Source organism: Boleophthalmus pectinirostris, unplaced genomic scaffold (assembly GCF_026225935.1).
Source record: "Boleophthalmus pectinirostris isolate CB_2022bp ecotype Guang Dong unplaced genomic scaffold, ASM2622593v1 HiC_scaffold_3, whole genome shotgun sequence".
NCBI lineage: Eukaryota > Metazoa > Chordata > Actinopteri > Gobiiformes > Gobiidae > Boleophthalmus > Boleophthalmus pectinirostris.
Window position 1 is genome coordinate 41823762 of NW_026571299.1, and position 24736 is coordinate 41848497.

Sequence of the window (24736 nt, forward strand, 5' to 3'; positions counted from 1 at the left end):
CCAACAGCACAACCTTGCACACAGCTCACAATCAGCCCCCAAAACATCAGCAAAATTATAATAAAAGGCTATGGTCACAACACGAACACATAGCATCAGCGCCGCTCTTACAATGCACACAGAAGAACACTGGAGTGGCTCCGTCACACCCACGAGACACACCACCCTGTGAGGCTCTGTTCTAAGATTTGTCCCAAACTAACAAAAACAAGCCTCTTATCTTCTCCAGAGGACTCAAGCAGAGTGTATGATCTATCTGCTGTCCCGTTCGTTCTGCCTCCAAAAGGGCATAATTGTCCAATATGAGAGATCAAACTGATCCAGGTCCCAGTCCAGTCAGGTCTGCAACGTGAGGTCCGGGAGCCGAGTGCACGAGCTGGTCGTAAAACTAATCTTAATTCTGCTTCCCACTTAAATCTGAGAGTTAGGACCAGTCCATATTTGGACTAGGGCTCCAGGTAGACTTAAGTCCTGAGAGAAGCTAATAGAGCAGCGAGCGTGGGCCCTGGCCTGACGACGGCACTGAGTGCCTCAGGTCCTGGCGGCGGATCTTTGTCAGTGTGTCCTCTGCTCTGGGTCTGATGAGCGGCGTCCCTTTCACGTGCGTGTGTGTCCCCTGTGTGGAGGTTTAGATTAAAGTAACTTACTGCCACAAGCCAGTGTGTGAATCAAAATAAGAGCTGTAGGATTTCAATGCAGCCAATGCACTCATTTCAGCTTAATGCTTCTTTTCTTGTTTGGCAGAAGAGTCCCGCTGAAGAGAAGACATATTACTTCCTAAAAACAGTTCCTCGGATTCACTTGACTTGAAGTTGAACTCGCCATAACTGTATAGCACATACCACTGCTCTTATCCCTTCATAAGCCTATAGTACTGTGGGAGGGAGCAAGTGCGCTGAATAACAATAGGTCAGGTGTGTCATAACATTTATGAAGACCAATCACTTGATTCGAGTTTGCCCCAACCCATGATCAAGTTAGGGAGTGCGGTGCACTTGCGCCCTCTACTGACCAGCCGCCACTGCTCAGAATAGAGTTGCTGCTCCTCAACGTCAAGCAAAACAACACATCTGAGATGCTTCTTCTCTGTATTTTATGAAAAACAATATGAAAAAGACAAAACACACTGAGTACCTAAAAAAACAATTTCAATTTCACAATGAACAAACTTTTTACAAATTTCCTATTACTAGATTACTTTCCACCACTGACTGAGCTAAATGAATACACCAAAGACATTATAGGTATGTGGTGTAAATACAAACAGCAAGGCCTAGTTTGAAATTAAATATGCAGAAAGAGTCCCCTTCGCACGCCAACACCAAGCAAATGAGGAGGTGAAGCATAGAGCGGCCCCCTGCTGAGAGCCCTACCTGTTTCGGTCTCCTCTAATTAGACCCAAGCATGCACAATAAATGTACAATCAACACAGCCACACAACAAAGACACAACACACGACCCCCGAAATACTCCTAATGAGATAAACACAGACAGATGAATAAGCAGAGATTCAAACTTCTCTGATGATTTTGTTTGAGATAAGTATGTTACAGAGAATCAAGGATAAAGTGAGAACATAGTGTGATAATTACAACCTAAAACTGTAATTAAAATCATAAATATCACATTTAATTAATTTAACTAGGACATTTTTGGTGTGGGTAACCATTACATTACGTGCCAAAATTAAACAGTACACCCTTGATCTGTTAATTTAACCCAAATTTGTATCGCTGTTGTAATTTGAATATTTGGATTGCATTTGCTTAAAATTGAAAATAAAAGAAGGATCACAATAATGGTCATTTGAGGAACAAGCTAAAGGATGTTATTATAAGCACTGAGCAATATAGTACAGAAGAAAAAACAGTTTTTATTCTGTAAACATATTTTCACTGTAGTATCCCGTTTCTTCCTCCATGAAAGGCAATGTAATGTACACTTAACATATAAAGAGCAGGTTCGCCAATGTGGTTGTACCCAGCACTCTGCACATCCTGTTATACCCCTGTCTGCAAGGTAAGTAAGTTTAGTTTCATTTCATCCCCACTGACCATCAGAGCACTGAGGCGGTCATCCGGGATTCATAAGAGTAGTTACATTTGTTTTTCTTACTGTGAAATTAACTTGAATCAAATAGCAAGCCTGGTTAAGCATTACAAGCCCTTGCTTCAGTAGGCAAAATATAAAAAGGAAAACACCCATTGATGCCAATTTCTGATGCCGTTTTTTCAAGAAAGGATAAAGAGAGAAAGTGGTGAAGTTCAGTGAGTGAATTAGGTCTAGAGGCAGTAAAAGTGCGGACTGGGAGGGAGGCCCAGACAGAGAAAGGAGACCTTTGGAAAATAAACAGGGTGTAGGGTTTCAAAGGCGCGGGGGACACAGACATTCCATTGTTCAGGCCAATTATTGGTGGAAAATAATAACAACAGATGGATCCAGAGCGGCCGACTTGTGCTGGAGCACCCTGGCGCTGGAGAGCAGATGATGAAATGTGAGAGTGCTGTTGTAAGGGCGGGAGCAGCAGGAGGGAGGGGCCGCTGCCCTCACTCACACACCAGATGTGAACTTCCACAAGGACACTTGAGACAAGCTCGGCCCGGGCACCAGTGGGCACTAGCGGGCACAGGCGGACAAAGCTGTGGTCAACACCTCGATGCTGCAGGAGTCATGTGACACAAGCTTTGTTGTGTGATCAACTGGAATCTGTGTATTCTTACATGTTTCATAAAGAGGGTCACTTGTTCAGCACATGCTTCTATGAACATTGCACAGATTGAAATGAGAATATAATTGGCTATGCAACTGAACAGACTATATCACCTGTTAACACTCTATGAACCAATACAACTATAATTTGACATGATATAACAATATGATAATCAAAACACAGTCAGTGTTACTGCAATTACATTATTGGTAAATTGATTATAATACTCCTCACAACATTTTATTTGGGAAAGACCATGCACTGTAAACTGAGCTACAAAATCTCATGCACATCTAGTATGCAATATTATAGCCCTTTCCTTTTTCCTGCAACAATCCACATCCACTGGATGTGGCAGAAAATTACAATGATTTATCAATAAGCTTTTTAGTGGCAATCAGAACCAAGCACACATGACGTCCATCTTTGACTGCAGAAGACTCTAGAAGTACAAAAGTGACACGTGAAGCTTGAATGTGCATTATTTAAGCAGAAGCCCTACATATTTCCTCTGTTAATTGTCCCACATGACCTGTTAATGTTTCTCGGGATTGCTTCTGTTCACACACAGCCTATGCAACACAGTGACAGAGCTCGAGCCCAATGACTGCATGCTCAGATCCCTCATATCATCCACAGACTGACAGCAAACACAGGGGGCTCCCAACCTTAAAACAAAACCAATTCTCTGTGTGCCTTGTCAAAGCCGAGAGATGTCTGCAGATAGCAGTACAAAAGATCTGCCCTTCCTTTTCTCAAGAAGAGACAAGTTTTCGTTTCATTAACTCCAGACTAAAGCGTAATTATCTCCCCATAGACCTTAATCACCAGCAGAAGGATAATAGAACAAAAAGCAGTTTCACTCATTAAAGTTTGTGTTGTTCTCTCGTCTCTGCTCTTCAGATGAGTCCATCAAGCAATGCAAAGGAATCACGGGGGCACAAGTGTCCTTTCTTCACATACTGTATGGTTCACATTCTGTTTGAGAATGTGGAAATAAAAACTCTTTGCTCCAGTTCAGAGCTCTAGTCTTTTCTTCAAAAGTCAGGGCTGTAGCAGACGCAGGACAAGCTGATAGTGGAAAAACTGGTCAGTGGGTCAGTTCAAAGAAGCTGCTTTGATATGAATAAATGGTTATGTCATAGGATGTGTCAATGTCTAATATTTTTAAGATTATATATAGGAAGAAACACACAATTGTCATTAAACCTAATCTGTTTAAATATATACAGTTGCGTTTACCTTAAACACAACTCTTGTTTTGTTGTAAATCATGAATTCTACTTCATAACCAAAGTCTGATTGTGTGTTTAAACTGCTACAGGTGAAAGGTAAAGAGCCAGGATTAATCTACTAATGAAACTGAAAACAAATGCACAGAGTAGTCTGAAATGTTAACACTGCTTGAAGGTGCTTGTGATACGATACCCCACATGACAAATCCCTCAAGGATTGGCACAAGTGTTTCTGAGGGAGGAAAACGAGGGATAACATTGCCTAGATTTAATTAGCTTATGAGAAATAATTGCCATTAGCAAATCTTGTCAAATGGGGTTGAGGCGTTTTACAGGGAGAAAAGTCCTTTTTGGATGATGGGGAGACAAAGGCTTTTCAAACAGGAACTGGCAGGCCATGCGCCGTTTTAGCTGCTGACACTGAGGTCGAGTTAATTAGACTATTGTCATTTTAATCAGGACAGCTCGGCGGCCATGCTCCTGAAAGAGGGACTCTTGTGTTGTGTCTATGTGCTGAGCCTGCCTTACATGTGTGTGTTGGGCCCGAGGTGTCACCCTGTGCTGGGCGAAGGCTCTGGCTTGGCGCTTTCACATGCTTGGAACATTAATGAGCTGGAGACAGCCAGGAAACAAAGGAGCCTGGAGGATCACCAGGAGACTGCTACACTAGGCTCCATGCGCGTCTCTGTTCATTTGAAAATAATTTAAATATCAAATATTTGAAATCATTTGCTTCTCCCCAGCTATCAGATACTGAATACAGCTTCTTTGATGTCTTGGTTATAATATTCTTTAGCAGCATTAGCATTTAAAATATAATTACTGGAGCCATATTTTGATGTCCTCACCATTCTGTTGCAATAATGGTATACTTTATATAATTTACATATTTTAGAAATACAATGGAAGCATTACGAAAAAAGCACAGGATTATGACTCATGAATGGAAACTAGTTTTACATCTAGTATGGCTGGCAGTACTACTGCATGATCATCAGCAATAGCAGGTCATGTTTGCCGCAACTGTATACCTTTTAATATTAATGTTTTAACTCTATTTGTCACAAAAAAATGACAATCATGCAATGTTAAAGAATATAATTGACATTCCATAAACTGTGAAACTACCAAATCTTAATAAAAGAGTGATCTAATCAGACAAAACCCAAAAATTATTTATATAACAATCACAAGATATTATTCGAGAAAGGTTCTAATCAAATTCAAAAGACTGATTTAAGTCTGATTCATGTGGCATCTCTGCCACGTGAAATTCAATAGTTAAAAAAAGAAAAAAGTTTGAATGTGATTGGCTAGTTGGCCTTTGGGGGGGTGAGGTGGGTCTCTGCCAATCAGCGGGGGTGATGAAGGGGCCAGTCCAGTATTAAGAGCCAAACATCTTTGTAAGATTTCCCGTGGCCGCAGTCGGGGTCACATGTGGACAAGGTGACAAATGTAACCCCCTCCTCCTGACACTGCTGTCAGCCCCAGGGCAGGACTGGCCAATGACATTAGCCAAGCGTCGCACCACAAAGTCAAATAGAGCAATAATTCATATCCGACCACCTCCAGGGAAGGAGCATTTAAAAGTCTCACAAGTGTATTTGGCTCCTTGCTACTTCTCACTATGTCTGTTTGTGATTATATTAATACTTCTGTAAGCTTATCGTTTTGAACATTGCCCATTAATATTTCACCAGGACTTAATATTAATCTGATCAGAAATTATCTTACTTCAATAATTCAATATACACATAAAAAATTCAACAAACAGAATGGTCTGCATAGTTGAGTGAGCAGGAAACATTCTTCAACTAAGAAAGTAAGCAGTTGGGCTAAATACAGTGCAGAAGTGTGGTCACTTAGAATTGACTATTTCATTTGAAAAGCTATTAAAGTTAAATGCTCTTACAACAAGAGATGAGAAGCTGCAGTTCTTCCATTATTGTGAGATACAGACATCCAGCCAGTGAAACCATCTGCCCGGTTCACAGCCCAATACTGCCCAAGATGCTCCAAAAGAGATTTACAGGGATTAGATGGTGAAATGGAAGCCTAATCTTTATTTGACAGAAAAGCCAATCTCTAACTCACTGGTCAACCCTTTGTCTGTTACAAGAATTCAAAAGGTCATGGATGTGTTTTGGTGACTTAATAGTGTATTCAACTTTTAATTTGGAAAGAAATACTTAATCATTTCAAATTGTTCCAAGTTCTTAGAATGGCTATAATAAATTAAGTGAAATGGGCATAAAATGGCATCCCTTCCACCACCAAAACATGCACCTTGGAATATACAAACTCTTTGGTGTTTATGTTGAATGTGGTTTTAACTCCAAATAGCACTTAACTTAACCTAATGAGAATTCATCAGGTGAAAATTCATCGGGTGGTGAATGGAAAGAAGTGAAAATATATGTTTGGTTCATCAGATGAATGACATGACAGTCATGTTATATTAAGCATGAACATACTAGTCAATCAATCATCACTACTGAACCTTAACATCAGCTAAATTTACACAGAGTCAAACACAAACTACTTTTGTCACAGGGCTTGTTATTTTGCTGTACCAAATTAATAAATAATGAAACATGGGGACTACAGATATCAGGCTGTGAGGTGACCATCCCTCACTGTGGTCAGGTATTGTCCAGGCCTCTTCTGCTCAGCCTCTGTCTTTAGAGTCTGCCATTTCATTCTGACCTACAAACTCTCTGGAAAATCACACAAAAAGTTAGCAATAAATACAAAGTAATATTTGATGGATATGATCAGATAATTTGAACTAAGTAAAAAAAAAAACAGCATTAATGAATCACTACAAAATTCAATATCAAGGTCAAACTAATTGCAGCAACAAGGGGCAGTAAAGAATGGGAATGCCAGCTTGCATGCACTGTGCATTTTGCTTCGGCTTATTTCAGAGGTCTCAGGTCTGAATTTCCTTTGTCCATGCACACCAACTTCTAAACTGCATTCAGTTATCAGGAGCAATATTTAAATGACTTCCAGACAAAGGCTGTTTGTGCTTTATCCTGCGTTGGTCCCTCTATCTCATTTTCTTCTTCCGTGTATCACCCCTTGCTCACAGCAAACAAAGTTGTATGCAAATCCCCAAAGCCATAACGCATTACATTGTTTGGTGCCACATTTGAATAATAAAATAGAGCACTTTAGATCTAGATATTTATACACATTTCCATGTGTCTAAGCGCATTTTGCCTACAGTACAGTACAGAAGCTATTTGCATGTTACAAAACAACACCATTGTCTGAATTGTATGTTTTACATATGGTTAATAGGGGCTCTAAAATGTATACGGTACAAGTCAGAGGCTGGTGAATCACCCACATGTAGTATGCCACTTAAAACAAATTGGCACACTGATAAGCTGTATTTACATAGTGGTAATGCTGTGAGTGATTCCTATCAGGCAAACTTCCCCTGATACTTTAATGGAAAGTTGGGATGTAACTTAGTGTGGAGGACTGCTGCCTCCGGGAAAATCGCTCAATTACACCAGAGCTACAAACACTTATGTGGTTATGGGCTGGTAAACATGTGGGGGGCAGCATCACCTTTGAATTAACAGTATCCAACATGTTTAACTGGTCCTCCTATACATTAAGCACCTCATTATGACAGCAAACATTTTAGTTATAGTTATTATCAAATTGGTACTAGTATGTCCCGGTATCATTTGGTCTTCAGACAATTCTTGTTCTTTTGTAAAGAACCTAACCTAACTTATTAGTGCTTCCTTATGATGTAATGAGAATTTCCACAACATTTTTTATTTTTTTTACTTCTGCAATTGCATATTTAAAAATAAATGTTTCTAAATTGGTACATTGTATGTATATTGCATACATATGGAAAACACATGTTGTTTGTTGATGTAATGTTGTTGACATGCACAACAAGTTGAAAACATTGAAGTAACTCACACCATGAGGTCCTTGTCTCATGCAATTCCCTGTGCTCTGATGCTTAGCAGCACTAAAACAAGCTTGTATTGCTAACCACTTTTCAGAGCAAAGACAGACAACATAAGAGCATTCAGAATGATGCTATCTGATGTTATTTTGTCTTGGCGCAGTGAGCATTTGTACTCATGCTGTGTATTGAAAAGGACACCCCCTCTGGCGCTCGTGTCATTTGTGGTCTACCTGTCACAGCGCTGATCTGACGCTCTTTGAATGCACAGCGTACATGTGACGAGAGCTCGCATGACAAAGTGCCTTTAGTGTCAGCGCGGCCTGTCCTCTCACAGACACAGAGCTGGGAGCAGCAGAGGCGATGCTTGTCTGGTGTGGCAGCAGCGTGCCGTGTCCCCGCCTCGTCACACAACGCGTCTGATGTGTGTAAGCGTGTGTTTGACTGGGCTCGGCCTGACACATGTGCTGCCTGTCAGACTGTGTGCTGTGAGTCTATGAGTGGCAATGAACAGGACACGTGCTGCTGTTGACAAATAGGACTCATGCTTTAAGGTGCATTGTGCAACATTTGTAGTGGAGTGTGTGCCACCTGCTTATCTCCATGGAAAAAATATTGCTTTATCTAGAATGTTGCACAGTATAAATTAAACTAACCTGTCAGGAGGGAGACATGCAGGTTTCTGAACTATTCTACATTATTATTCAGATCTGTGGAGAGTCACCCCTATCCACAGAAGGAATTATTATATTTTTAAGCAATAGACATCCATAATGAATAAATGTTAAGATGGATATGTTTAATGTCATAACATGGACTATTTCAGACCAAGCAATAGCATCTCCATGGAGACAAGTAGGTAGTGAACCGTTGACCAGAAATGTTGTGCAACGCACCTCTAGCAACAAGAATCAACAGAGTCGTATAGGTAACGCACTCAACAAATCGTACAAAATGTGCATGTAATCATGCAAATAATAAGATCAAAGTTGATGCAAAGATGCAGTGTGAGTGTAGGGTACATCACCTGTTGCTTTGTCATAGTACAGCACATTTTATCTTTCTCCATGAGACATGCAGGTGGCACCACCAGGCCAAGTTACAGGTCAGATCTCTAGAGAGGTGCCCCCCCCTCACACTAAGTTTTTCAAGGCATTTTTGAACAATAAAACACCCATAATAAAATAAATGCTAGATAGATTTGTTTAATGCCATATTGTGGAACATCTCCAAGAAGACAATCAGTCTTTAAGTCATAGACTGTATATATGAATGGACATAGCTAATGCTGCGTTCTAGCCACCACATTCCAAACAGGAAGTGCGCCAAGCGGCTCTTCCAGCTCCAATTGAGATCTCAAGATCTCAATTTATATTGAGATCTTGTCGCCTCCAATCAGATGCCTTCATTCCCCAAGGTTGCTCCCGCTAGCGTCAGAAACATGTTTGATTGACAGCTAGTGCGTTTCGTTGCTAAGTAAGCCTCCTTATTGCTTTCCAGTGAGAAGGGCGGGCACATTTAATGACCTCAATCATAATTTGCACATGTGGTTGCTATATTTGTGGTCAGATTTCCAAATATGGAGACTGTCTCCAAATTCGCTCTTGTAACCATTGAGATCGGGAGCTTCATTTGAGTGGAGTTGAACGCTATGGGTGATGTCACACTCAGTCTCCACTTTTTTTTTTTATACAGTCTATGGGTGCAGTATATGCTCCAAAAGTTGACTAAACTAAAACTAAGCTAAACTAAACTAAACTAAACTAAATAACAGACAAACAAATAAACAAACAAATAAATAAAGACTATAATATATTACACATTAATTTAAACATGAATTGGTCCATTTTATAAGCAATACCAAAAACACCAGCACATCTAAAATTGAAGACCATGGGTCACAAAAACACATTAAATAATGTGTGTAATAAAGAATGTCCTATTGCTGTATGTGGTAGATTGAAAATCAATTAATCCTCTTCTTTGTCTAATTGAGAAAATTTGCTTGAGCATAAATCAAAAGTCCATCAGCGCTGTATTCTTCACAATGTGCTCTTTATGGGCTTTTAAAGGCCTGGGTTAGAGCATTCCGCAAAACCACCAAAATCAAGGAGATTCTCTGCAAGACTCTTACTGTCAGCTTATATCTTTGAGCGATGACCATAGCTAATTGGATCCATCCAATCCATCCATCTATGAAGTACACATGCTCCATCAGCAAAAACCAAATGACATTGTTCCACTCAGTGCAAGGCAAGCGCAGCACTAAAGAGCCACAAAGGTATGTATTAACGAGATATTACACAAGCTTAACGGATGCATTTACAACTACTTTCTTCCTTTGTGCTTGTCTCTCCAGTCCATATTAAAAGTGCCTTATAACAGGAGTCATTTGCATGCTTTTGTGCCAACATTTGTCCATACTAAGTACTAAGAGTGGCTTTTGTTTAAAGAATCCCTCTCCAAAATCATATGAAAAATCGCACAACTACATGATTCTTCATACAAACTGCAAAAAGGTGTCAAATTTACATAAGCATCAATTCCCAGCCTGTTATGTAAATGCTTTCTCTTTTGAAGAGGGAGGGGAAAAGTGAGATGGCTTCATTTACATCAACACTCAGATTTTCCATTTACTATCAAAATGGCACTAACAGTCACCAGGAAACTGTCCGGACACAGATCCACACTGTTCCACCTTACTACACATGCTAAAATGTAATAGGCTCTATGGCACAAATGTGTAACGTTTGAGAAATCTTACTCCATCTGCTGGCAAGTCACTAAGTAGTAGTCAGACAGTGAGTGTAAGTAGTTATGTCTATTTCAAACAGATACAAATCATCTGTAACAGTATCACAGACATACAGAAAGTACAAACAGTGTGACTTCTGTCTTGCCATTGCAGCCTTGTCAGAGCATGAGCCACACTCTGTAGCAGGGCTGGCTCTGCAGGGAGGCACAGCACTGCTCTGGGACTCTAATATATTCAAAGAGGGATCATTTACTTAAGGCTCGCATCCAAGGATCAGTCTGGCCTTCATTAGCCTCAATCTGACACGGATGTGAACAACATGCTGGCCTGCCCCTCCTCTCTCACTCTCTCTCCCTCTGTCTATCCGATTGAAGCTTCTTCTTTGAGACCTGCGCACACCAAATTCCTCTGGAAATATCACAGGTTGTTAGCATTCCACAGAGAACTTTACATGGCTGTACACTCAGGCTTTAATTAGACACTATTTGATCATTCAGCAGCTGGGCTTTATTACATGCACCAGTGTGGAGCGGCCTACTGCCAGGCCCTCTCAGTGTGAAGGGGCTCACAGAGGCAAATACAAGAGTACAGGGGCCAAAATATGAATATCCACTATCCACAGTTTCTTTAGACGATATTAGTAGTAATAGTGGTAAGTAGAACTGGACTTTGATCAGTGGACTGTAATGTTTTTAGAAAGAAACAACATCAGCATAAACAAACAAGATAATTTGAACCAATCCCTACTATGATGGTGAACAAAACTTAAAAACAGAACTAGTTCATTTCATCAGTTCATCAACGGTTTGCAACAGGTCAAAGTTATTCATCATTATTTAATTATTCACCACAATAAGTTTATGAGGGCATTTTACAACCTTCAGAGGCCAGAGCATTAATGCTAACAACAACTACCATGCTAACCACAGACTTCCTTATTCTTGGACAATAAAACATAATAACCGTATATATACTATAATACATATATTTGAAGTGGGGCAAGACTATTTCAGGTACAGGCCCTTTAAGCTGGCCTATAGCACAGCAGTGTTCTACTTAGGTCTTTAAAGAAAAAAAAAAGAAACCCATCTACCAGATCATAACCAAAAAGATGTGCACTCCATCAGAGAGAGGTTGACAGGGGCAGTGAAACTAATGTTAGCTTGAAGCAGGGGCTTGGCTGCACAAAGGTGAGCCTGTTTTGTGTTTACACCACACAGCAGCCTTTGAAATTGTTTTGCTGTGTGCTGTCTGCCAGGGTCATTGTTTGTTTTTGACATGTTTATACACCACACAAGGAGTAATGACTTCTAGGATAGTCGGGGACACACACAGGCTATCTGCACTGCTCTTTACTCTCCAGCTCAAAGTTCCTATGGAGGGGTCAGCTGGGGAATTAAATGAGTAGTATCAAAGGCCAACATAAATCTTTGCTCCAAGTTACATGGTGAATATATACTTTGAAATCAGGAAAAAAAACATGGGTTCCACAGTAAATTGGAAATTATTTAATGAGTAAAATTGAGATCTCTTAAAAATTTCACAATTTAAACCTCCTCAAAGTTAAGTTGGACTCAACAGCACAGAGCCGGTCCCGTGTGACTTACAGTGATGTGTTGCTCCACAGGATGGCACCGCTGCAGTCTCCTGGACACACAAAGCACAGGAGACAAAAGATTAGTATGAGCTGTGAGAAGTCTGGAAATAAACATATTACTTATTCACACCACTCAAATCAGTGTAAGTTTTGAGCACTTTTAATAACTGTCCCAGTGAAGGTGAGAAAATAATAAAATAACACTAGATTTCACAATGACTTTTTAACTCAGGAGTGAAGCTTTTCCCAGACACTGTCTGTCATTCAGTGATTGCCCTATGGCCCTCTGCCTTAGCGTCTTCCCTCCTTTCACAAACAGAGAGGAAAGAGACAGCGAAATGTGTTTCCTGAACAGGACGAGAGGTGGAAAAAGCCCATCCTGCCGTGAGCATGGAGCCGTGGCCACTGGCCTTTCTGCAGAGGCAGCAAAAGTTACCCCAGAGGGGAACATGTGCCAACTCAAACAGGGCAGGCTCTGCTCTCTCATGTGGGCTTGCCTGGGCTTCCGGAGGGCTCGCTGCAGCTGGAGCTCTTTGAATAAAGGTAACAGCAATGTCACAGCTACTGTAAACTTGCTGCACCACTCCTGTCAGCAGGACGTTCCCAATCAAAGCAGAAACAACCCCACCTAAAACACAACACATTGTTGTTTTTTTCCACCGGTCAAGTTCAAACTTCCCACAAAGCACAAAGAGAGGGCAGCCACTGTTCCCTCCGCATGCCAAACAAAATGCCAAGAGACCGACTGACATTCAGGCCTGCACTTTGGAAATGTGAGCAATTTGAAAATGATTTGAGCCTTATTTTATTGTTGCACTACATGACAGAGGAAACCAGAACAATCACACTGACTGCCTTTTCTGCTGAATTTAGAAACACTAATTAGTTTTGCTCACATAAAGCCAACCTGAAAACGACCAATTAGAAAGTGAAAATGAGATGTACTGAGGAAACAAGAACATGTCATATCCACTGTTGAAGTCCCACAAGAGCCACTTTACAGCAGTGACTTTGCCACACACTCCATGATTGGCAGCATGCCTGCTGAACTCTGTGCATGTACAGTACACCATCAGACCAGTTTTACATCAGAAAGTCAGCAGACGAAGGAAACTATTAGAGAGCAGAATGACCACATCAAACTGGGCCTGAGCACACTGGCTGTGCAGATGTCTGAGGAGACGCCAGGACCATGTGGCAGCTCCGCACCAACAGGCCGCACTGTGGGCACCTTTGGGCAGATCTGGGTTTCAGGTGCCACTATTTCCTCTCACATTAGCAACTCTTCAGAAACCAACAACCAAAGTCTTATGAGAAGCATGGTATAGGACAGGCAGGGATTTTACAGAATTCATTTCTGCTTATTGCAAGAGATTTCTTTACACAATGTAGTGTTTATTTTATGTGCCAGGCAAATTGAATATTAATAGCCATGTTACTAAATTATAACTACAAATGGTATATTTTGTAAGTGAGTTTCCTGTAATACTTTTTCATTCAATCCCTTCACAGTGAATTAGCTTGTGTAAGGCCAGTCATACCAAACTAAATGTAAAAGTAGAAAATCAGTTGCTAATCCCAGCCCAAACAGTGGCTGGTGTTTCATCACTGTCTGTGTGAAGACGGATGAGCTGTCAGAGCTTTCTCTGTTCAGATCCAGCTCCTGGGCTGAGGAGCGGCTCACAAAGGCCAGGCTCGTGCTTCAGGCCTGCTCCTTTAGCTGAGAGGAAGTCTCTGATGCCACACTGCTGCCAACGTCCTTGCAGCCAATGGCAGAGAGGCCAGTAAGTTCACATTAACTGCAGAGTGTAAGTGCGCTGAACATCTGCTCATGAATGAGAGCACTGCCCACTAACTCAGCGAGTTGAGGCCCACTGATGAAAAATTCAACCTTCTCCTCGCTGGCACGCTTGTTTTGCACTACTCTCCTGAGCCCCCAGAATTATATTAAGAGAATTTGAGCACGGCCTGGTATATCTGAGAGAACAGCTGGCGTTGAACAGGGATCTGCCACTCGCTGAGAGCTCTGGGACTTCACATGGGATCTGCCTTTCCTGTACCATTTGTCCTTGAAGAGAAATATCAACGTTAAACAGCAGGTAATATGAAGAACACAGAGACTATACAACATGTGTGCTAAAAGGGAGCCAGCTTAACCGATCGATATGGAGGGAGAAAAGACACCGGGCCAATGGTCACAATAAGTAGCCTCCTCTAGAGACTCATTCACTAAAGCTGTCCTTTGTTGGGCTTGTTTAGCTCATTAGATGATTAAGGGCGAAGGAGCTGCTCCCAGACCCACAATATGGAATCGAACTAATCAAGAACAGACGACTTGGTTAAGTGTCAGGGAAAACACTCAATGATGCCTTTCACTGGCTGCAATTATTAAGCTCACATAGAATATCTGTCATATTAGGAAAATACATTTTTACACTTCTTGAAATCAACCTTAATTCTAAACTTGAAAAATAAACCAAAAATGACAAAAAATAAAATATAAATATTAAAAAAACATGTATGCAGTGCTCTGAACAGCCATTCTTCTGAAAACTGTTAAAAAGTGTACATTTGGGGAAGTGATGAGTCCTCACAAAACCTAAGAATAACAGATTACCAAACTTTAATTTCACTTCTGTCTTTTGTGAAATACAGTTAACACATTTCTTGTTGTCAGCAAACAACAAACACAACACAACCTTGACATGAGGAAACACACTCCTCCCACTGGGTTTCAACTAAATCTCTAAAAGTGTTGTCTGTTTTTGTGTTTTGTCCACATACACTAACCACAGAGCTGACCAGAAGAAAGACTGTAAATCAGAGGTGTGAAAATAATATCTGGGCTCAAACCCAAAAGGATGTAGGAGAGGAGCTCATTTAGCCAGTGACAAATGACAGCACTTTGTCTTCCTGACGAGAATCCTCCTTCATCAAATATCCAACTTCACATGGAAATAGGAAATCGCACATTAACGCCCTGACAAACAATTACAAGCATGTCATTAACAGCAACCCAGGGCCTGCAACCATTAAAACACAATGTAACGCACTGTGTGACAATCAGGACAGCAAAGTCATAGCAATGCGGTACACATCACAATTCTAAAAAAAGGTGGGGATTTTAACTAATAAATATTAGGGATGGTCCAATATTGATACTTATATTTGATATTGAGCTTGCTGCTGGGAATGACACATGGGTTGGGTTGTCATGATAACAAATTCTGAAGTGCAATATATTGCTGAAGTATAGACCATAAGTGATAATACTGAAACTAAACCATAAATAAGTTCATTAAATTACTGAACTGTTTCACTAAAATAAACACAACAACACAACACATTTCCTTCCACACACAGAGAGCCACTGTTAATGTACAATTAAAAGTGAACATTCTCAAAGGGCTTGTGTGCAACGCATTAGTATCTTTTTAATACATCTCTAGTTGTCAGGCTGCAAATGAAAAAGTTAGCCCCAGTAAATATGGCTCCTTAGTTTTAACACAAACATTGTTGACACCTAATGTAATTTGAGCAGGACGCCAAAGTGAAGGCACACCGGGCTAATATAATGCTCTTAATGAGAATTCCTTCCAGCTCGAGACCTCAGCCAGATAGCCATAATGCACGGCTTCTCTTTTTAATAAAATAATTGTTACAGTTATTAAAGATGAATCTCATCACAGTGAGATGACAAAATAATTCATTACCAAAAGCATGGCTTTATATAGCATGTAAATGATGAATGCCTGTCCCCCGCCTGGAGGAAATACATGCACAGTAAGAGCTAGCTGACTTATATTCATTTTAAATGTGTGCTGCTCTCAAGTAAAAAAAAACAACATTATTATTGTTGGGAAACAAACACTTACTAGATGTAGAAATAGTTGTACTTTCTCCATTGTAAATATACTGTAATTGATGAGTATATTAGACATTGTATAATGGTTGTCCCACAAGGAATCATAAGGGCTTAACTAAACAACTGGGTTAAATAAGGACATTATAAGGACAGAGTCATTAGAGACAGAGTTAACTGTGACCATTTCAGTTGCTTTAATATATTTTCTATACAAGATGCCAGGATATTTCAGATATTCACATTTTTCAATACTATTTTCTCATTGGTACATGAACACAGGTAGAGTAAAGTAGAGATGGACAATATATTTGTGCAATCAAAAATGATATTGGATTTAGTTTTTGCATATATGTATCTGGAAAATCCTGATATAAAGAGCTAATTTCTTTATCTAAGCAGGAAGAGTTTGTGTGTGCCACTGCATATGATATGTCTTTTTTAAACAGACAGTTTGAAAAAAAAAAAAAATAATTGATCTTAATGACTGAATGTTTTTTGAATATATATGTCTACATAAGCTATGCATGAGTATGAACCAATGAGATTTGTGTGAGATTCTGGTGTGAGAATGCAAGAGATCTGGGCCACATGTGTACAAACCACCCCCTTCCCGTTGGCGGCTCTTGTCTGACTTTATTTATGTATTCAAAAGAGATCATTTACAGTGATGGCATGGAAACTTCCCAGCATGCCTTTTAACCTGTCGTTTTTCACTCTCTCCGCAGCAGGATGTCCAGAGGAAATGCTTTATTAAGATCCTGCCGACATGAAGAGCCGCTGTGACTTACTAGTGCATTACTGTCTAAAAGCCAAAGTTATTTAGACCAATAAAAGGCTAATATATTGTTGGAGTGGAATTACACAGAAGTTATCTCTGCCTTAATAACATCACCGCAACCCCTGATGTTGTTTAGATCAATAAAGCCCATTAAAGTACAGACCTCAAGCTCAGATAAGGGTGCACTGCCACAGCAAAATACTGCCTACTGGCTTCAGAGAGAGCAGAGGTCTTTCTCTGGCAAGAAAAAGGGCTCACAACAAGACTGACACTTTATACCCTTCTACTTTAAATCTACTCAAGTCTATAGGCTGTATCCCTGAGTCTCCTCAGGGCACATAAACAAGTGGAAAGATGCTAATGGCTTTTAGATACACTTCTGCTTGTGTAAAAGTGTAGGAGTGAGAGAGAGCTGATGTCATGGCAAATGTGAAACTATTTATGTTCATTTATAAACACTTGCAAAGGCAAGATTATTTTTCCGATACAAACAAGTAATTGCTGTACAGTTAAAATGATTGACAGCATACTACAGAACATATGCTTAGTTTTCCAAGACTTTTTTTTTCTGAAAACAGTGCACTCGATAATGTGATTTAACTGTTTGAGTTTATACAGTGGTGAAACAGTTATATAAAACTATAAGGTCTGTGGGGCAAATCTTGTCTGACAGATGTGTTTAAAAATAAAATAATGCAGAAACCTGTACTTGCAAGTGTACAAATAACTCTGGTGGTTTAACCATGAGAGTAAAATCAGTTTCATTTAAATGTTTCATAAACAATACATGTGTTCTGTACTTTCGATACTCTTCTCATTCTTACTGATGTCCACCAGGTGTTGCACTAAATCATCCCTTTAACGATAACTGTCCAGCAGCTGCACTGACCACTGCTCGGGCCCTCCCCCTGGACCTGCCTCAGATGGGATGATCATGTGCATTATCCATATCTCACAATGAAGCCTACACCATATGACAGGAACAAATATCTTAAGATTTTTGGGAGGGATTATGATATTTAGGTCATACTGTAATAACTAGAAATAGGCTAAACTGTATCAGTAAATGTGGTTTTGATTCAGGTTTATTGAACAAAACATGAATGAGCTATAAAATGAATATACAAAAGCACAGGAATATCACTTTTTATTCTTGCTTTGGAAGATTACACTGAAAGTTCATTACATTAAGTTTTTATCAGCTATTGCAGCACTAAAATTATATATATTTTATAAGCTATACTCAATATTCAAATTTAGCATATCTTCAAAGCAACAATTGCGATATGGTCCATTTTCAATACATCTCCGACCTCTAGCACACACGCCTGTAAATTGCAACACAAAGAAACACCAGAGTCCTCCACAGGAAACCACAGAAAGCCGAGTATTGACGCTATCAATATAAACATGTGAGAAACAAACAAGCTGTTTTTTTTTTTTAAGCACACCATGTGCCCAATGGCTCAGATGTTGTCAATAGGAAGTTTACTGCACTATGAGGCAACAGAACATACCAAAGGAAAGGGTGCTTTTTCAATTTAATACAGGACTGCTTAATTACATCAAAATTATAACAGGATTATTTGGTTCATGATGCAAATTACAATTATTTAAAATTATTACTTTAATTATAATTTTTATTTATTTTATTTTATTTTTGCCAAAAACTTTGAAAAATTACATAGGCAATTATGCTATGTAAGTAAAGTAGGGCAGAATGTACACCCATATCATTTGGTCCAAAAGGTAATTTTTTTCTGATTACAAATGACTGAACATAGCAATCACTGAAATCATAATTTTGAATCTGATTAATTAAACATACATAAATTCTATACATATTTTTTGTTTTGTCCATAAAAATATATAATGTCAGACTAATACAAAATGATAATGTAATATTAACCATCAATAACTGCCTCATAGTCAAATATTGTGAAGAAAAGAAAAGCAGACAGGAGAGGGAGGGAGAGGCGCTAAGAGTGAAAGCATAAATAAAATGTGGCACATCTTTTACCTTCTTCAATTATGAGCCTTTTGACATGCAAGCTGAGCACAGTGTAATTAACATCTCAGGAGATAATGGGGTCGCTACTCACTGATCAATCTCACACATATATTATGCTGCTTTTTCGCCCAATCCAGTGTCCTGTTTTTCTATGCACAGAATGTAGCCGGCAACAGACTTTTTCATCAGTTTGGGGTGGGGGCATTTAATAAAAGTCTGTTAATAAGCCTAATGACTCATCCAATTGAGCTCATCTTCCAAAACATCAATTAGGCTAAGGCTCCATGCAGCATTAGCACACTCCATGCTGGGCAGTGTGCTGATGTGAAATGCAGGTTTGATTAAACTAGCCGTGCTGATGTAAACCACAATGTCATGTTTCAGAAGAAAAACAACACTATATGAAAGAGGCATTTGTGCGTCACCAAACACAAACAATATGACATGATTAAATATATAAATGCATCTAAATGTACATTATAAGAAAGTTAATATCGCAGGTACACTATTACAGGTATTCTTTTTTCAGACCTTAAAGCCATAGTAACCTTCTGTATGATTCCATGGAAACAGAAAGTTAAAACCATACTTCGAAACATTGTCCTTGGACATAGATGACTATGGAGTTTAATAATCAAAGAAACAACATTTCCGTGGAAGCAGACAGGAGGAGGCCGTCAGCCAAACCAAATATTGAGGTTTGTAAATGTTTGTTAATGTTTTTCAGTGTAATAAACGCACCCATGAAGAAACATCCTTTTATTTGACAAAAGTTACATATTATCGCTTCATATAAAAATGTATTGTGATTTCAAATGCATTTCTTTCATTGTTTATTTAATATGGACAATGCAAAATAATGAACATCTGTATTAAACAAATGTAAATATGCCGTTTGTAGCTACCAAGCTAATTTACATCTGCAGTGTAGGCAGGTAGCAAAACTTGTAGCCTACAACGTACAAATAGAAAAGTGGTACAACACTTAATGTTAAAATGTTAGATTTTACTAATGGTCACATGACTGCAAAATCCATGAAGTTAGAATCTTGTCACTTTTGTCATTATTTAGGCTTTGTTGTGGTCATGATTTAGTCTTAAAACTTTGATATTGGCAGCTTGACTAGTAACCATTTTAGTTTTAAATAAATTATACAATACAATACTGATATAAAAGTTTTGAACATAATGATTATATTTTCTTTGTCACATATAATCCTAAAATGTTTAAGCACAAATCTTAATCATGGCACCTACTGCTACACATAAGATGCATCTATTTAAAATAAAGTTTTTTTTAACATAAACAGAAAAAGTTGCAAAGTATCAATGTCTCGCTTTGTGGTAAGTGATAAACTGTTGAAATCTGAAAAAGGGAGGAACATTAGATACAAAAAACTGCATGGCTTAAACATTAATGCAACAAGACAACAAGGAAGTCATGGTTCATTTACACTTGGGTGGTACGCTGTAATATCTCACAAAGGAAGAAGTTGTATGGCGTGTGATGACTGTTCTGCAGTCAAAGAAAGTACAATGTAATTACAAGGATTTACACACCTTGCACTCCCACAACCACTGCTTTACAAGATGGATTCCTGGCAATAAAGACAACGGCTCTGAAAGACAGCATGGCACAGGTTTTAGCAAGTTTCTGTCTGTCTCATTCAAAGTATGTTAGCTTTGGCAGTGAGACAGTATCGGAGTTAATTAATTCACCACCGATAATTATCTAATAAAACGTATAAACCATTGCTCATCTGAATGTCTGTAGAAGATAGCCTAAAGGTGTTATAGATTTATAGATACAGCCACTTGTTTGAAAGACACATTTAGCATTATATGAATTCGCTTTTATATGTCCGTGGTACTAACTTTTATTACTAACTAAAAAACTGTTTTATCATTCCTGTTAGGGCATTACGGTTGTGATAAGATGTGCAATTTATGTTTTAATAAAAATAATTCTGTTCAAAGTTCACACTTAAAACATGTCCATAAGAACTGACAAAAAGACTGAAATATGAACTGACAAACTAATACCATAATCATATTTCAGAACATGTTTGTACAGATCTAAACTAAAGTTGGCAGAATAAGATATTTTGTTGTTTGCAGAGGAGCTTATGCTACTTAAAAAACTGCAGCCTTTGCGATTTACTAATTGCGTCTATTCAAATTGTGATTTCAATTCAATCGCACTTAATCTTACAGCACTAAATCCTGTTATATTTTTGACTGACAAATTGAGCATTTCTGTGTGAATGTTAGCAGCTAAGCATCCCATTGCTTCTAAAGACATGCTCTGATGCATTCCCCAGCCTGCAGCCTCCCTTGTCAGTGACCTGTGATGACTCTGGTCCACCCCTTGGGTCCGGCAGGAAGGCATGCTGAGTGAGCTGTGTGCTGCTGCCTCCAGACCTCCAGACCCAGCCTCTTACACAATGCAGGAGATGGCCCCTCCCTATGGGCCCACTTCCCATTCCTGATCGGACCTGAGGACTGGCGCTCAGGGTGGAGATGAGAAAGATGGCAGGAGGTGTTGGGGGGAAGAGAAGGGAGCAGCACATCCTGCGTGAAACCGCATCCTGAACAAGCATCGCTGCCTCTGACTGTAAATAAATACTCTCTCCTGTACACCGCTTCCGTCAACTGTCACCGCCTCGGCTCCAATCACCTTCAAGTCCAAACAGGAAAGTGCACAGAGGCCGGGGAGATGGCAGATATGAGCTTTCATTTGCTTCTGACTGCACTTTAGTCCAGCCACACATTGCTTCCTATCCTTTGCTCTGACCAGTGGCCCGGCCCGCTCCAGAGCCTGAGTCCTTCCTGTCACCTTTCATTAGCACATTATCCAGGAGGAGGCTCCCTTAAGCCCCCTTTATGGACTATTGTGTTAGACACTTTGAGCCACGAGTCGTATCCTCAGAGGAGCCCTGCTGCTGTGTTACCTGTGAATCCCCTGTGCATTATCAGACATGCAGCATGACCACAAAGCAGGGCCAAGGCAACAGCTGACACATGCTAAGCTCTTACGCTACACTACAGAACAGGACAAGCTACAGGAAAAATGGCTGCTACTGCTACTACTACTACTTTTCCAAATCTCAAGTGTTATCAAGAAGAACAACCATTTGGAAAACAAAACCATGAATGAAAAACACAAGCCTCTTGGGACATTTTGCCATTTTGACTATACCTATTTGACTGTCACTGACAGTTTCAGTTTCTGAACTTTTACTCACACGCAATTAAATTTATTAAACCTCAACATCAATATAAATGTAAATGTAGAGTTTATGTTTATGTTTGAAATAAACTGAACTAACAAACTTAATAATTATACATAGAGTAAGAGATTAAGTGCTAGCTACAAATAAAAGATAGCTTACAAATGAACCAAGTTTAGAAGAGTACAAGCTTCTTGAAAATCACAGCACAGTGTTGCCAGGGCTTCAGTCACCTCACTCATGGTTTTATTCCACTTGAGTGACTGAGCTGAAAATGGCATACATCTGCTGACTGCAGCGCATCAGCATTTGGTCAGGTTTGGAATCAGCCACCAGAGTGAAAATCACACAGGGACTGATTTTGCAATAGAAATGTAACAATATCTGAATAGCTCTTTAGTGCAATTTATTCCATATGAGATAAAATATTTGTAATAGCAATTCATGTCATGTTCCCCCCATTAGAACAAACACCATGTAGTTTGCTATATTTCATAATTACTTAAATTCCTGTTCTGCAATAAACACACATTTTAAAAAGTACAACATATGCCATGTAATGTAATGTAATGAAATGAAAGAAATTGTCATTTTCTTCTAGACATGACTAGGACTATAAAAATGTGTTTTATGGATCACAGACATTTTTGTAGTCAAGTCATTATCAGTCACAAGTTGGAATTTGTGGGAGGTAGAAAGAAACTTTAAAAATAATCTGATCAAAATAATTTCGAAAAAAGAATAGAGCTTAATTGCAGCAGAAAAGCCTTGATAGGAGCACACAGTCAGTGGGTGAACACATCGCTCCACAGGGCAGAGTTTGCTGCACACGCCAGGACCTGCCCGCGGCTCCCTCGTGTGTTTATGCTTTATCCTCCGGACCCCCGATTGTTGTTCATTTCCTGAGTCAAGACAAAATAAGCACATAAAGGCCAAAATGTGCTCCCTGGCCTTCAACCACATCACAGCGCTTTTCCGCACAAGTGGCTAACCACAGATAATTATACAATTAAAACAATTTTCCGCATCTATCTGTCAGACTGATCTAATTCACCATTTGAATGACACTAATGGAGCAGGCCTCTTTCTCTCTCCTTCAGCTACAGTCTGTGCCTCAGGACCACACTGGTGCAAAGAGGTGAACAAGAGGGACAAACAAAGACCGGCATTATGTGTTTAGCAGGGGTTAGTGTTTAGACAGTTTTGTAAAATACTTCTCACAACTACACATTTTTGAGAAGTTATGCATATTTAAGTGACACATGATATTCTCTGTCTTAAAAACTACATGTGCATACAAAAAAGCATAAAAAAAAGTGGATGTTAGTATGCTGAAATATTGTTTACTTATAATCTTTAATGTCTCATATAAAAAAAAAGCTACATTTACCCTGAAAAGAGACTAAAAAAGGTTAAGTTAGAGAAGGTTTTGATGGATGCAAAAAGATTTCAAGGGTACAGACACAGGTATGGTGACAGGTGGGTTTATAGGGAATCTGTAGACAGCCAGACCTGTGTTGCTGTGCAACCATTAAGGACAAGAAACAAGGACCACTGAAGGAAGCATCTGAACACAGTGGCTCCAGTTAATGTTTATGAGCTGTGTGATGAGGAACACCCATCCATTAGATATGGGCTGCCCTATAGCTGCTTCGCTATAAGACAAGAAGAGCCCTAACAGCAGGAGGAAACGCTCCCTTTTATGGTTGCAGAACACGGACTCAAGCCAGTGACCACTAAGCCCACTGATTAAACACCAAGTATCAAGTAGGCCAGCAATGGAGATACGGACCTGCACAGAAACACAATGGCAACACAAAATAACCTGGTCATCTGCTCCTCACTCACTAAACACAGGATTCTCACTTTCTCATGTATTTCTTAATGAACAACATTTCTATTTTTTTCTTATGTTTGGGGGATTCCTAATGGACATGTTGTGTTTTGCCATTGCCATAGCGATATTGCTATGAAGTTAAAAACGCAAGCTGACATACAGATTACAGAGATTGTATTCAGACAGAGGAGCCAGGAGCCTGCTGGGCCGCTTCATCACCATACATGCCCCCCTCGCTGCTGGGGACGTCAGGCAGGAGAAGGACTGTTCTTCGCAGAAACACATTTAATTGCACGCAGATTCCATTACCTCTGCACAAATGTCACATTCTCTTCTGATCAGGGGGCACGGCTGGCACACAGCCAGAGCCCAGTGCACCGAGGATTGAGCCAATCAGGGCAGAGGGAGCAGGCAGAGGTGAACACGGGGACGAGCTACAGCACACAGCAGATATTAAAGCTAAACTGGTCTTGGACGTAACCAGCTGACAGTGCACACTCGTCACAGAAACTGCATTTTTTTTTATTTAAACCATCATCATCAAGAGGTTTCCAATGATACAATAAATTTCTTCATACAGTGGACTTTCAATTTGATACAATTTAATATGTTATATTTCAAAACAATTTGACATGGTTTAGAAAATAAACAAAGGCATTTGGCATCTTACTTAATGTAAGGGAGTGTAACTGCTCTAAAGGCTCATAACATGACTATACATGACGGCTGTGATAGTAGTCTTTGGTCAACCACTACCTGTGCAAAGTTAATATGAAAC

At 39.6% G+C, this 24736-nt stretch overlaps 1 protein-coding gene across 7 annotated transcripts in view; it reads right to left on the bottom strand.

The window, feature by feature from the left end:
* Positions 1 to 24736, bottom strand: part of foxp1b (forkhead box P1b) — a 156302-nt gene that overhangs the window by 117679 nt on the left and 13887 nt on the right. For all 7 annotated transcript variants that reach the window (XM_055160368.1, XM_055160367.1, XM_055160370.1 and 4 more), the window contains one exon: positions 12248 to 12287. The gene's annotated coding sequence lies outside the window, so the exon portion shown is untranslated. The remainder of the gene's footprint in view (positions 1 to 12247; positions 12288 to 24736) is intronic.